Source organism: Crocodylus porosus, unplaced genomic scaffold, assembly GCF_001723895.1.
Source record: "Crocodylus porosus isolate Cpor-Errol unplaced genomic scaffold, CroPor_comp1, whole genome shotgun sequence".
Taxonomy (NCBI): Eukaryota; Metazoa; Chordata; order Crocodylia; family Crocodylidae; genus Crocodylus; species Crocodylus porosus.
In genome coordinates, this window is record NW_017728910.1 from 36,209,570 (window position 1) to 36,224,105 (window position 14,536).

At 42.7% G+C, this 14,536-nt stretch overlaps 1 long non-coding RNA gene across 1 annotated transcript; it reads left to right on the forward strand.

Annotated features, from left to right (window-relative positions):
• The first annotated feature begins 2,189 nt into the window (after positions 1–2,189).
• LOC109308623 lies at positions 2,190–11,206 on the forward strand. The gene is made up of 3 exons (XR_002100655.1): positions 2,190–3,038; positions 8,189–8,332; positions 11,171–11,206. It is a non-coding gene; the product is annotated as an uncharacterized LOC109308623 (long non-coding RNA).
• Positions 11,207–14,536: the final 3,330 nt, after the last annotated feature.

The following is a 14,536-nucleotide window of genomic DNA, read 5'->3' on the forward strand; positions in this document are numbered from 1 at the left end:
ATGAGCATCGAGACTATGATCATTTGACGTTGCCTTTGCTGAGCTGGCCCTGTCATCTGGATGTCTAACTCCAGACTCCCAAGGCAAGTCTTAATCTCCCAGAGTAGTCCAGATGCATGCTCAAGAGGAGTGCAGAGAAAGCACTTCAAGGATGTACTTGAGGCCAGCTTGAAAAAACGCAACATCAACTCGTAAGACACTACCACCCAAGACCACCGCAAGTGCAGGAAGAGTCTCCTGGAAGGATCCAAGTACTTTGAAACCTAACAGGAGATGAAAAAGCAGGAGTGGGAGAAACAGCATGTCATGGACCTGTCCCAGCAGAAAAACAGGCACAAGACATCATGACAACACCCATGATATAAGCATTGGCCCCTCTGTGACTTCCTTGTTTGTGCCTGGGATTGCAAAGATGCCCATATTACTCAAGCTGTGCTAACAGCTGATGATTGCTGGACCAATCGCTAACTCTAGAGCCACCTACCCTACATGGAAACACGTGCATGAGTTGCAACAGAGTCTGTTGATCTTGCAAAGGCCTTGTCAGTCATCTTCAGACCCACAGATAAGACAATCACAGAAGACCATCTTTCTTTGTTGGGAGAGATTACCAAAAAGTTATATACTGCGTTTAATATCTTATGTTTATGTAAATAGAAGTATGCACACCATCTCTCTACCTGCTTATCTACCTATCTAGGTGCATACACGTGTGTGCGTGCACGCTCATGTGTGTAAAATAGAAAGCCAGCCTTCCTTGAGTAAGTTTTCTGTTTAGATGCTACCTATCACCAAAATGCCATGCACAAAGTGGCAGCTAATTCTGCTGCAGGGAAGAGGCTATTCATTTAGATACAAAATCTGAAAAACAAATTATTAGAGAGCACACAGTTATGATGCTATTTTCTTGCTGGACTAAGGTGTTTCTGCCTACAACACTTATTTAGTGGTGATGACACAGCCATTCTAAGCTTATGTGGACTTCTAGTAGCATGGAACAGCACATGAAAACAAGCCCAAACTATAACACTAACAATGCAGTCTAATCCAAATATTGATCCATTCTTTCTGCAAAATGAGTGTGTGTGTGTTTGTATGGTAAATAGAAAGAACATTTTGGCTAAGTAGACAGTAAAAAAGCCTGAGGCTGAACTGATTCAGTCTTTGCATGTTAATCTAAGCTGCAGAGATTGAACTGATAAGCAAATGAACACATTCACTTTTGATTCAGAAAATGCAGCCATATGCCTGCAGCAGCTCAAGCCAAAAGCTGAGGGGCACTAGAGTATGCCTGCCAGCCACTACCGAAGGGAAGAGAAGCTCTCCAAGACTCCCCCTCCGCCCCCACCCCCTGGAGCAGAGGGGGTGTAGCCAGGCCCCAGCCTGGTGGGGTGGGAAAGGTAGTGGCATTAAATTCACAAAAGTTTGAACAAAAACAGTTCTTTCTCTGAAGAACTATGACCCAAACAACAATAAACACATCATGGGCTGTGTGTTCACTTACTCTTCCTGCTGCCCCTGAGGTCTCTGGGATTTGCAGCCCTGAATCACCGCAGTAGAACTCTGTAGAGTTGCTCATCACTTCCTCTTCCTGCCTGCAAGTAGTCCACAATCACAGCCAGCAGGGCAGCTTCATACTTGGAGGAAGAGGATTTTAACCCCTCCCTTGCCCCAGACCCCAGTTGGGGTTTTTTGGGGTGAGGGGCAGTGTGCCAGCCCTCACTACTACAGCTAGGGAGGCAGAAGGGAAGGGCCAGCTCTGCTTTCTAGAGCAGACAGCAGAGCCCAGCCCAGGACTGAAAAGCATGCTGGGGGACTCTGATTTAACTTGAATCAGGAAGGGATCTGGGACAAGTTTCATAAACTGGTTTGATCTAAATCAGTTAAACCTGGTTGAATGTAGTATCAGATTGATCTTAAACTAGTTTTGGCCATTTTGAGACTGGCTTATATGCACTGAACATGCGTTCTGTACAGGTTCAAACCAGTTTCTGATCACTTAAACTGGTTTATTTGTAACTTCTATCCCTAGCCTTTGAGAAAATAACTAGAGGCAGAAAGCCTCCAGTTTGCTTAGCTTGGTGTGGAGTTTGAGATCTACAAGACCTGAGTATCAAACCCCTTATCTGTAATAGGCATAATTGGGAGTTGTGTTCTGATCACTGGTTGCTGCACACTTTTGGGTGCATGCACTCTTTCTGATCAGAAATCTCTTCCTGGGCCCACAAAGCCTTTCTGTCCAAACTGGTTTACACATTCCTGTGAAACGTTTTGTTTTTTCCAAAACAACATTTTGTGTTGAAAAACCATTTCATTGGAAAATTACTAACCAGCTCTAGTTTCACACCCTGTGGTCTGTCATCTTTGATCTGTTTAATGAAATGAGGGTTCCAATAGCACTTGCTGCTGGCCTTTTTTAATCTCTTAAGCCCCCTCCTGCTCTCTTCTAGATTCCTCTCTGACTCGACTCATCTGCAGCTATTTTTCTCTCCTTAGGGAGAACCCTGATCCTGTTTCAGTCTCTCACAAAGACTGCCTGCTGCTTTGCTGGCTTTTCTCTCTCTTTCTCTCTGCTCTTTTCACCAGAAGTGCCTGTAATTGAAAAGTAATGGGAGAAAATCATCCAAACCTATTTTCAAACTCAAATCAAATTTAGCTGGAATTTTAGTATAGATTTTGCTCGTCGTGTCTTATTATATCCAGATCTATCCACTGAGCTTATCCTCTGATAGCTACTTGCACTACCAAATGCAAACAGGTTTAAGTCAATGTCTCCCATCAAAGTCAATGGAATTATTTATGCTCACTTATGCTGTGTCTGTATTTCTCTCTTAATTTTTTATTCTGCCCATCGAACGAGCTACATCCTCCTGCTTTTCAAATTAGTAAAAAAGTAGGATTTTTTTCTCCTTTCACAACATCATTACCAAAAATAACCATATGCCTTTATGCTATGCTTTGACCAGTGTTGTTGAACTGTCAAAGATAACTGCTGGATATGGTATTTAATACTGAAATGGGATAATGGCACATTAATGGTAAGTGAAATAGAAAGGGCGTATTTTGATTTTAGCGTGCTTTGATGCATAAAAGCATTTGGACAAATCTGCTTGCTTTGATATAGTAGATTTCAGGACACTACACACATCTTTTTCAGCTCATGCATTAGTTACATGGGAGGAGAGGGGGTTGGGGAGGGAACCCTTCTGACAGAACCTGGCAAGTGTTCAGAAACCACAACTATTTTGTGTATTGCCTTGCCATTTTTAAAATACATTTTGCGCTTTTGGTAGATGTTGTAATGCATTTAGCACAGTGTGAAGTCTTGGCATAGACCCTGGATTCTAAAATAAGATGAGCTCTGCCTTTTAGAAGAAATGTTTGCCTATGAAATAATTTTGCTATTGAGGGGCTTGTGAGGGCAACAGTACCTGCCACAGCAAACAAAATTCACTTTTAATTTCAATAAATATTCACAGTGCTGGGCAAGAACTTCTTAGTGATTGCTGAATGGGCAAGATTTTATTCCCACATGTGCTGTGCTAATCTCTTTCCCCTGCTGCCTGTATCCTGCCAAACTCGCTGCTGGGTTTGCACATGTGTATGTGGAAGCTTATCTGGGCAGATGCAGGGATCTGTACTACATCGTGTATCTGATCTACTGACTAAATATCAATAGTTCTAAGAAGCCTTATGCTGGGACTCCCTGGCAATATCTAGAAGTGACTACAAGGAAGTGAAGTCTGTCAGAACTCTTTACATGTACATTAATCTGATTTTCAGGTGCACTGAGCACCTTGGCTCCAGTGGCCTTTGAGTGCTTGGCACTTGAGAACATCAGATCCTTGTACATGTAGAACTGACAAACTGCTTCTCTGAAGTCATTTCTGGCACCCCAAACTGGCATGCACTATACAGATGCTGTATTTTGTGGCTCTGGTATCAATTAGAAAACTATGGGGCTCTGAGTATCTGTATCAAGTCTTTTTCTGGGCCTGTACTTGACAAATGTACATATGCTACAGAAATGGAAGAGTGCTGAAGCTGAGAGCTGAACAAGGTGTTAGAGGGGATGCAGCAAAGCACCAATGAGGATTTGGGTTGAAGGCAGGCAGAGCTTCTGTAACAAAACCCCAGATCTTGTGATATACAGACCCTGCCACTGTAAGGACAAACTCTGAACTTGGGGCAAGTTCAGTGAAGACCCGGAGTCCTTTCAAGCAAGCCTGGCACCCTTTCCAATATGTTTGAATTAAAGAAGGTGTATGATGCAGTTCTGTGTTGTCTTCTGCATTGTAGAATAAGTCTGCAGAAATTTCCCATCCTCTTGAAAGAAACAAGAAAGATAAAATTTAGCAGACTTTTTCAGCCTTTTTGGTGATTCATAAGCAGTTGTTCAGCACTGTAACTCAAGAAAGGCAAACTGGACTTTTATAAACATTAATGGTACTGCTTCTAGTGTCTGCATATAAATCCATTGCGGTAAACAAAGGGTAAGCTAAGGACTAGGGCTGTTTTATTTAGATGTAAGGCATAACTTGCCCTTTCCAATGTATGTTCCTTCAGAGAAAGAGAGACAGTAGTTCTGATTCACTGTACAACAGGAAGGACTGGTTGGGCTAGCTACTCCATAGGCCCATACGGGGACAATAACACTCTATTTAGGGAAATCCTTGTTGAAATGAGGGAGAAGAACAGAGCTGCTCTGGTGTCTTCAGGGTCAAATTGACTTAAAGCTTCTTCTCACTGTAGAGTCAGGTTGTAGCTGGTATCTCCTTGGGTGCAAGAATCTTTTCCCACTATGTATGGAACAGCCACACACACACATACAGCTGGAGAGCTGCTGAGAGCTGTGCAAAAGGTGCCAGAGGGATACCATAGTCTGCAGCAGCAAGTGTAGATGGCTGGCTAGTCATGGGAGAGCAAGGTGCACCTTCCTAAATGGACATGTGGCACATGAGCTGTGTCTCTCAGGAGTTCTGGGCAGCCGAATGCTCTTTTGGAGTTTCCACAAGGATGGTGTGTCTCCTCCAAACCATTTATGCATACCTGTTCCTTTTATGGTATTGTTTGGCCCTTCTCTTTGTCTACCCTACCAATGACTACAGTGATTCTTGCTGGCTTGTTTTCCAGTTACATGACTTCTTAAAAGTCATGTAGCTGGAAAACATGATTTTGGTTCCACAGTTGGACATCTCTCATTGGGGTTTTCAACTCCATTTAGAGCATGAGGATTTGCTAATATGACAGAGACAAATGGGACAGAAGTTTGTACTCAGTGTTGTGGACCAGGTTTCACTGAGCCCTAGGAGAAGCTAGCATAGGGGTGGGCAATTATTTTGGCTGGAGGGTGACTTAATGAGTTTTGGGGACCTATTGAGGGTCACATCTATTTTTGTCTTTCTCACCGTACCTCACTTCACCTACTTCTTCCTTGCTCTTTCTCTCTCGTCTCATCTCATCTGTCTGTCTGTGCCTGTTTCTTTCTCTCTCTCCTTCCCTCCAGAACCCGGCCAGAGCAGTAGTTCACCAGGAGCCCTGAATCTGAGCTGCAGACCCAGACATAGACTTCTGCCATGGTGGGTGGGTGGCGCCATCAGCTGTGGGTGCAGCCACCAGGTTCTGGAGCCCTAGCACAGAGCCTGCCATTGGTGTCACAGCCAACACTACTGCCTGCCCAGTGTGGCAGAAGCTGCTGCCTGTGTCCATAGGTGATTCTGCCAGCAGGATCCAGCTCAGGGCTCCGGGCAGGAGCTCTCATGGCTCCGGGAGAGTAGTGGTGTCAGCTGTGGACACTACCAGCATGTTCTGCTTCAGGGCTCCTGAACCTGCTGGCAGCATCCACAGTGTCACATGTATTAAGCCCCCCCCCCCCACACACACACACATTTAAAAATGGTCACAGTTGAAGTGTCTGGGTAACTGTGACAGTGTCAGGGATCAGGCTAAAGCCCAGTTGCCTTGAATTAATCTGTTTATGCTCTTCAGAAGGTGGCACTGGGCCCAGATACCTAGCAGATAATGGCTGCCAGCAGAAAGAAAGGAGGGAAAATTTCTGTTGAGTCAGTTACAGCTCTTGCATGTCTCAGCCACTCTAGGGACAGGATAGAAATATACCATCCAGGAAAATATGGGATAGACACCCCCCCCCCCACGTTGTTCCAACACTTGTTCTCTGAAAACATTTGGGGCCAAGGACCAACCTACTTTCTGTCTGAAACAACATTTGTGGGGCTTTTGGCATTGCTGACAGCACAAACTGCACTGTTCTGTGCACCACATTCTTACTGGTCCCTGTACAGGTATGGTGCAGGGAGGAGGGCAGCAGCTGGCTTCATTCTGCATCCATGGGGAAGGGAGGCACAATACAGCTCCAAAGAGCTAAACCCCAACCCCCAAGAATTCTCCCTTAAGAGCACCTATATTGGTTAATTCTTACTGCAACAGATGAGCATATCTGAGGATGGCAGAAGAAGGATTATACATCCCATTTGTAATTAGAAGTATGTTCCATTCGGTGTCTTTCATTTGAGTTATTCTGTTTCAGTGCCTAGGCTTTGTCTTAGGTGTGTGAAATTTTTTTGCTGTGTCAGGAGCTTTGCTTAGTTATTCATGTGTTTAGACCCAAGGTAAGAAGCTTGTCCTTTCATGCAGATCAAAGACATATGTTTAGGGGTTTGGAATAGGTAAGCAGGAAGAAAAAATATCTTTAAAGTGAAGACGTAGTATAACTTCTGAGTAATTATATATAGCCATATACATATGTGTGCATCCTCCTAGTATTCAGTGGTTTTCAGTGACACAGTAATGTTCATTAAAGCTGCAATCTTCCAATAATTACAATGATTGTCAGCCAGAGTAGCTTTCCAGTGGGCTTTTCTTTTTTGGCACCGATAAACACATTTCCTCTTCTTGAAAAGGAGAGTTTTTGCCAACGCAGTGAAAATACAAAAGTTTAGTTCCCAAAGAAAGAGAGATTTTGACTTGGCTGATGGAACCAAGTCTAGAAAATTACGGTCTCACAGCATGAACTACCAGCTCCTAACACATAGGCTGCCTATACATGTGTTTGGAGGTGGGGGGAGAGGTAGGGGTTAATTAGAGCAGCCCCCATGCACCTGCTCTAATTAAAACAACTGCAGATTCACGTGTATTAAGCCCCTGCACAGTTAAAGTGCCCGAGGCCATTTTTAAATGTGTGGGGGCTTAATACACGTGACACTATGGCAACATAGCAGTGTTTTAATTAGAACATGGAGCAGCTCAATTAATCGAGTCTGCTCCAACATGTTTAATTAGAACACCAATGAGCACGATATTGGCAGCCATAGTTACTACAGGATGTTGTGATTTAACACTGGCTAATGGACATATACAAGCTCAAAACTCTTAAGATTGTCTTTTACAGTAATAATATAAAATAGAAATGATGGGGGGCATGGTGTATTGTATATACTGAATGAATTTGTGGGTGAGCATAGGGATAATTAACTATCTAAATATGGAGTTAGGGCCAGACATTTCTGGATGTTGGGCTTTTTTAAAGTTCACACAAAACAATATTATTAAAATTACAAAGGACTCACAGCATCAAGGATTGCGACACAAGACTTAATGGGCTGAGATTCTGACATCTGCTGTGAGGCAGAAGCAAGGTGAGGCCAGGATTTCTTTCTTTCTTTCTTTTTTAAAGGTGCTTGGCTCCACAATCTTTACCCATGCCTCTCAATAAAGGCCTGAGTTGAGTCTTTCATGGCCTTCCATAGGTGTTGGAACAAGCTCTAAGTGACTGGACTTTCATAAGTGTTGTGCATCCTTTCAGTTTCCACTGATTCCATTTTCCAGCTCCATCCACAAGCCCCTTTTAATCATGTTCATGGAGAATAAGCTTCTATTCTGTTGCTTTATAAATTGATCAAGAAAGATAAAAGACTCCCAAGCTGCCACCTTGATTTAGCAACAGGGAATGTTTATAGACCAATTAAAGAATATTTAAAATAGTGGCTCCTCCACCCCCCTCCCCATTGCCTCCACCACAAAGACACATTACTATTTACTATGTTGGCAAGAGATACCTGAGTCATTATCAAATAATAGGCAAAATATGGCTGTTGACCATCTGTCAATATGACCTTTTTCCTTTAAGGTCTGAATGTTTGTGTGACTCTTTCCTTGGCTATTTCCACAGGTATTTTCAATATCTTCACCTCCAAAATCCCACTGGGACAAGAAATAGAGATGCCAGAATATCACAAGGAATATTGCAGAGTAATCTTGCTCCAATTGGACATGGGAGCTACAGGCAAGCACAGAAATAATCAGCCCAGCTTTGGTGAGTAGAATGGGGGTCTTGTATTTATTTAGTCCGCTATGAACAGGAATTAGTATGATTTAACTAAACTGCTTAGGACATGCAGAATTTCCCAGTGGGAGTTTTGCCTGAGCAAAGACTGTATGATTTGGTCCATTAAGAATAAGGGATTAAATGCATACATTTATATTGCATTTCATAAATGAGAAAAATCAATACCTGAGAGAAGGATTTACTATGAACAGCTTGACCAAATTATAATGGAATAGAATATTGTTGGATGACAGTGACCTGATGGTAGTGAAAATCCCATTGCAAGGTTCCAGTGTTACACAGGACTACAATAACAAAAAGACTGATGTATTTTTGTAATGCATAAAAGCCTACAATACCCTTGTAAAAGTGGGTGCTTACTTCCTTATTGTTAGTCAAGAGAAGAAAGTGATGTCAGAAAAGTACATAGTAAAAAGTTTTTTAATGTCCGTTTGGGAATATAAATACTTATAAAAAATTATTCTGAAAGGGGCAAGGGAATGAGGGAAGAGCCAGAAACACAGTATTGTGACTTGGGCAGGACTATTCATTAAATAGTGGTGAGTTGTAAACTTTTTCATTCATGTAATGCTTAGCACTTTTCATCTTTGCAATATATATGAATATTAGCTATTCAAACCTTAAAGCACTCTGGGAACATAGAAACTAGGTGCTTATTATCCCTATTTCACAGCTGAGGAAGGGGAGAGATAGAGGTTAAGCAATTTGCCAAGGGCCACAAAGATTTTTAAAGAGCCAGGGTTATAAAATACCATAAAGCTGATATGTCTGTGAAAATAACAAAAAAAATAACTCCATTCTGCCTTTATCTACTTTACTTATCTAAACCAGCTAATCTGTCTAAGGTACTTATTTGGTCCCCATTAAAATATCTGAGTGCTGGACAAGATTTAATGTATTTATCCTCACAAAACCAGGTAATGAAGTACTGGGGGACTAAGATACAGAGAGACTGAGATTCTGGTTTGCTCTGTCCTAGGGGCCAACTGCTGGACATTCTTTCTCTTCTGTCCAACTCCATGAAAGTACATTGCTTAAATCTGGTATAAATCAAAGCAAAATCAAGCCCATTGTATTGGCAACTCTCAGTCTTATGTTATACCCTGACTTTTTTCTGAAAATCGTGAATGACATTTGATTGCTTTGGCACATAGATTTATTATGCTGTGAAATAAATTTTATAGATACACTGATAGAGATTATAGAATGGTAGTGTATCCTTGTTGCATTAAAGTATTTTAACTGCATTTTTTTCATTAAGAATTCCTACATTATTTGGAAGCATACAAGACAAATTTGGTTTAAAAAGGTCACCTCTGCAGCGCTATTTACAAATGAAGCGGGGGGCTTTGGAAATCTTAATTAGAATAGAATTCTAGGAAATTCTAAGGTCATGTTCTTGTTGGAGAAGGTGGTAATAAGCAGTAACTCAGCTGCTAAACTCTATTAATATTTATCAGATAAGACTGTTATCTACCTAAGATTAAAGAACCCCAGGACTTGGGTATAAGCACACTACTGTCTGACTTGACATATGATAAAATATATGTTTACAACCAAAACATTTCTTTAGACATAAAATCCAAAATATGCAAAACCAACAAAACTGTATTTGGATTCTAAACGGAATGGCTGTGAACTGTATTTTTTTTAATATCAGTGAGTCCTGATGCTATTATAAACCCTTAGGATCTTTAGTACATTTGTTATGGGATTGTAAAAAGATTTAGTGAATACAGGAAAGACACCAGAATATTCATCCTTTATAGGTACGGACCTACTGAACTTGTGGTGGCTGCTGGCTGATTTCATGGGGAAAACATGGGCCTGGCGGCCATTTCACTATCTGGCATAGGGTGGGAAAGATAACCAGTAGGGCAGAAGTACTGGACTTCAGAAAAACTAACTTCACTGTGCTCAGGAGATTAGTCAGTGAGGCATTGAAAAACAGGAGAATTGGTGAGATGGGAGTCCAGGAAAGGTGGTCGTTCTGAAAGGGAACGATCTTACAGGCACAGAAGGAGACAATCCCATTGTGAAGGAAAGCGGGGAAAGGGGCCAAGAAACCCTCTTAGCTGAACAGGGAAATCCAGGAAAACCTAGGAGCGAAGAAGAGGCATACAGACTGTGGAAGCAGGGGGTAGATACCAAGGCAAAGTATACCTACTTGGCCCAGACTTACAGGGAGGCAGTCAGAAAGGCCAAAGCAGAAATAGAACTTAGACTGGCAACAAAAATTAAAGACAACAAAAAGTCCTTTGTCAGATGCATAGGGAGTAAAAAGAAGGTGCAGGGTAGCATAGGACCCCTACAGGACAAACTGGGGCAATTAGTGATAGATAGGGGGGACAAGGCTGAGCTTTTGAATGAGTTTTTCCCGTCTGTATTACTGAACACGGATCAGGACAAATCTCCGAATTGGATTAGAGATAGGCACAAAAGAGAAACCGGCCCAGATGTGTTTAGGTCAGCAGGTCTGGATGATCTTCATCCAAAGGTACTGAAGGAATTGGCCAGTGTCATAGCAGAGTCACTGGCACGGCTATCTGAGCACTCACGGTGCTCAGGTCAGGTCCCAGAGAACTGGAAAAGGGCTAATGCAGTCCCTATTTTCAAGAAGGGGAGGAAGGAGGATCCAGATAACTATATACCAGTTAGTGTCACCATTGTCCTCAGGAAAACTTTAAAAAAATTAAGGATCACATTTGTGGGAGTCCAGCAGATAAAACCATGCTAAAGGGTAACCAGCATGGATTCATAGCAGGTAGAGCCTGCCTGACTAACCTTGTTTCCTTTTACGACCAGGTCACAAAAAGCTTAGACACAGGAATTGAGGTAGATGTCATCTACTTGGATTTTAAGAAGGCCTTCAATATGGTATCTATTCTATTCTGACAGATATTCTATTTTAATCATCTGATATCGATGATTACACAGTCATGTGGGAGGCAAATGGGCTTAGGGGTCGCCCCCAGAGAGTGGTGGTAGATGGGTCGGTATCAACATGGAAAGATGTGAGCAGTGGAGTCCCACAAGGCTCGGTCCTTGGACTGGTGCTGTTGAATGTCTTCATCACTGATTTGGATGAGAGCATGGAAAGCACTCTGTCCAAATTTGCAGATGATACCAAAATATGGGATAAAGTGAACACACTAGAGGGTAGGGAATGAATCCAGGCAGATCTGGACAGGTTGGAAAAGTGGGCGGAACAGAATAGGATGCAGTTGAATAAGGACAAATGCAAGGTGCTGCACCTAGGGAGAAGGAATCACCAGCGTGCTTACAGGCTGGGGGATGACCTTCTCAGCAGCCCAGCAGCAGAAAGGGATCTTGGGGCCATTGTTGATACCAAGATGAACATGGGTCGTCAATGTGATGAAGTGATCAACGAAGCTAACTGCACTTTATCATGCATTAGCAGGTGCATGACAAACAGGTCCAGGGAGGCAATACTTCCCCTTTTGTGGCATTGGTCAAACTGCAGTTGGAGTACTGTGTCCAGTTTTGGGTGCCACACTTCAAGAGGGATGTGGACAACTTCAAGAGGGTTCAGAGGAAAGCCACTCATACGATTAAGGGCCTACAGGCAAAGCCCTACGAGGAGAGATTGAGGGCCCTGGATCTCTTCAGCTTCTGCAAGAGAAGGCTGAGAGGTGATCTTCTGGCCACCTACAAATTCATCAGGAATGGGGCAGCAAGGAATAGGAGATGCTGTGTTTACCAGGGCACCCCTTGGAGTAACTAGGAACAATGGCCACAAACTGATGGAGAGCAGATTTAGGTTAGACATCAGAAAGAACTTTTTTTTATGAAAAGGGTTGCCAAAATCTGGAATGGGCTTCCAAAGGAGATGGTGCTCTCCCCCACCTTGCGGGTCTTTAAGAGGAGGCTAGACATGCACTTGGCTGGGGTTGTCTGACTCCAGTGCTCTTTTCTGCCCCAGGGCAGAGGGGGTCCCTTCTGACCCGGACATCTATGAATCTGAGTGTGATGGGAGCTGAGAGCTGATAAGTTCCAGGACTGGGAAGCTCTCTGACCCCTGTCCTGACTCCTAGTGTAGAGCTGGCTGCTCCAGGGAGTGAGCGGAGGCTGGGAATCCAGCCCTCATCTGGATTCCCAGTATAGAGCTGCTCCAGGGGACAGGCAGGGGCTGGATTCCCAGCCCCCACTCTTTCCTTTGAGCAGCCAACTCTGTACCATGTGGAGATGCTCTGGGAGACAGGCAAGGGCTGGGTTTCTAGCCCCCACTTGCTCCCCTGAGCAGCCAGCTCCTCGCAGAATTGGCTGGTCCACGGGACAGGTGAGGACTGGATTCCCAGCCTCTCCCACTGCTCCCTGCAGGAGCTGGCTCCATGCCAAGCACAGTAGCTGCTGGTGAGCCCTGTGCCTTTCCGCCTGGCAGGAGGCTCACCCACAGCTGTTTCACACCTGAAACAGCTCCCAGCAGGTCCCTACCAGGCAGGGGGCTTGCTGGCAGCTCTGTCTGGTTGAGCACAAGGTCAGGAGAGCTCTACCCACTTCAAGGGCAGCTCTCTCTTGGCCCTGTGTACATCAGGTCCCTTCTCAATCTACACGGGGCCAGGAGACGTATAGATGTGCCCATGAGGCAGTAAAAGCTACTGCTTCTTCCAACATAGCAGAACAGAGAGATATGCTTTGTCTTTGATGCCTTACCTGTGCTGGCTGTTGAGATGGGAATCATTCACTGAGTTCACCTCATCCCCACTAAACTTACCATCCTACCACCAGTTTATGATCACTTAAACAAGTTTATGTGCAACTTCTGTCCCTAGCCTGCTGTAGAAATGTGGGGAAGCTTGCACTTCACCCTTCGGGCTGTGGCTGTTCTGTCGGTTAACAGAGGGCTTCATTTTCCAAGGGGCCTTCCATTACCACCATTCGTATTAAACTTTTTTTTTTTAAAAAAAGGTCTTTCTAAATCAAATAGTTGCTTTTGTCCCCTGCTTACCTTATTATCATTTTGTTTCTGATCCATTGTGCTGTGTCATTTCTGCTTCTGTAAATAATCTGTATAAGCAATCCCATATATTTGTCCCATTTCTTCAGCATCTGAATGAAGTAATGAAACAAGAAAAAACAAAAAATAACAGAAACTGATGGGGAAATCGAGTCTTTTCTATAGGACTACTTGATTGTTTGTATTGCTTCTTTTCTGTTATCACTGTGTATCAATGAATTTGTATTATCAAATGGAAAGGTAGTGGTTGGTGTGAGGGTGGGTCTCCCCAGAACAAGGTATCTGAATCCTAAATCCAAAGTCAACACTTGGCTCTGAATAATTGGCTAACAGAAAAGAAGCAATGCAAACTATCAAGCAGATTTTCTTCCTAGGTTTTTGTGTTTAACCCACAAATGATAGAAATGTTAGCTTATAGTTTGATTTCTAAGGGATCCATTACTGAGGTGTGGGAGGCACATTATTGCATACACTTTTTTTCTACGTAGGTATCTAGTGGTATCTGAAATGTGAAGTAGGAAAAGGTCAATGGATGTTATGATAAAACCTGTTTTGGGAAACAATATTTTAAAATATGGTTTAAAGATTCGGCGGTCTGACCTGAGGTATGTGAATGGGGCTGAGTTATATATTTCAAACTTTAGTTGCTCAGACAAATTATTTTGTGCTGAAATGTATCATATTTGCACTATGTATTTTGGAAGGTTTGACCCATGCTAGGTTATATGAGTGTGAAAAAAAATTGCCCTCATATGTTCCAAGTGAAATTTTATGCTCTTACAACTCATAAGCAGCACTAGCTAAAATCCTAGGACTTAGGGGTTTTTTTAATAGTCTTTAGTAAGAAAGAAGAAACAATTATAATTTGAAAAAATATGGTGCAATATTTTTAAGAGTGTGGGACTGGATACTTGGTATACCTAAAAATTTAAGTCCACATAATACTGCAAAAATAGTGTAAAGGGGCCTTAGTAAATAGGAAATAGATCCAGGCAGACTTTAATTTGGTATTTTTGTACATGCATATTGGATGTTTCTGTTCATTTTTTCCCTTGACAAGATTAATTTAAGGGCATTTCAGCTATGGACTCTTGAGTTAGTCTTCTTAGTAAATGTGTTGCATTTCAGTGCAAGACATTATTTAGAAGCAGTTTTCTTTTCTTTCTTTCTTTGAAAAAAAATAAGGAAAACTA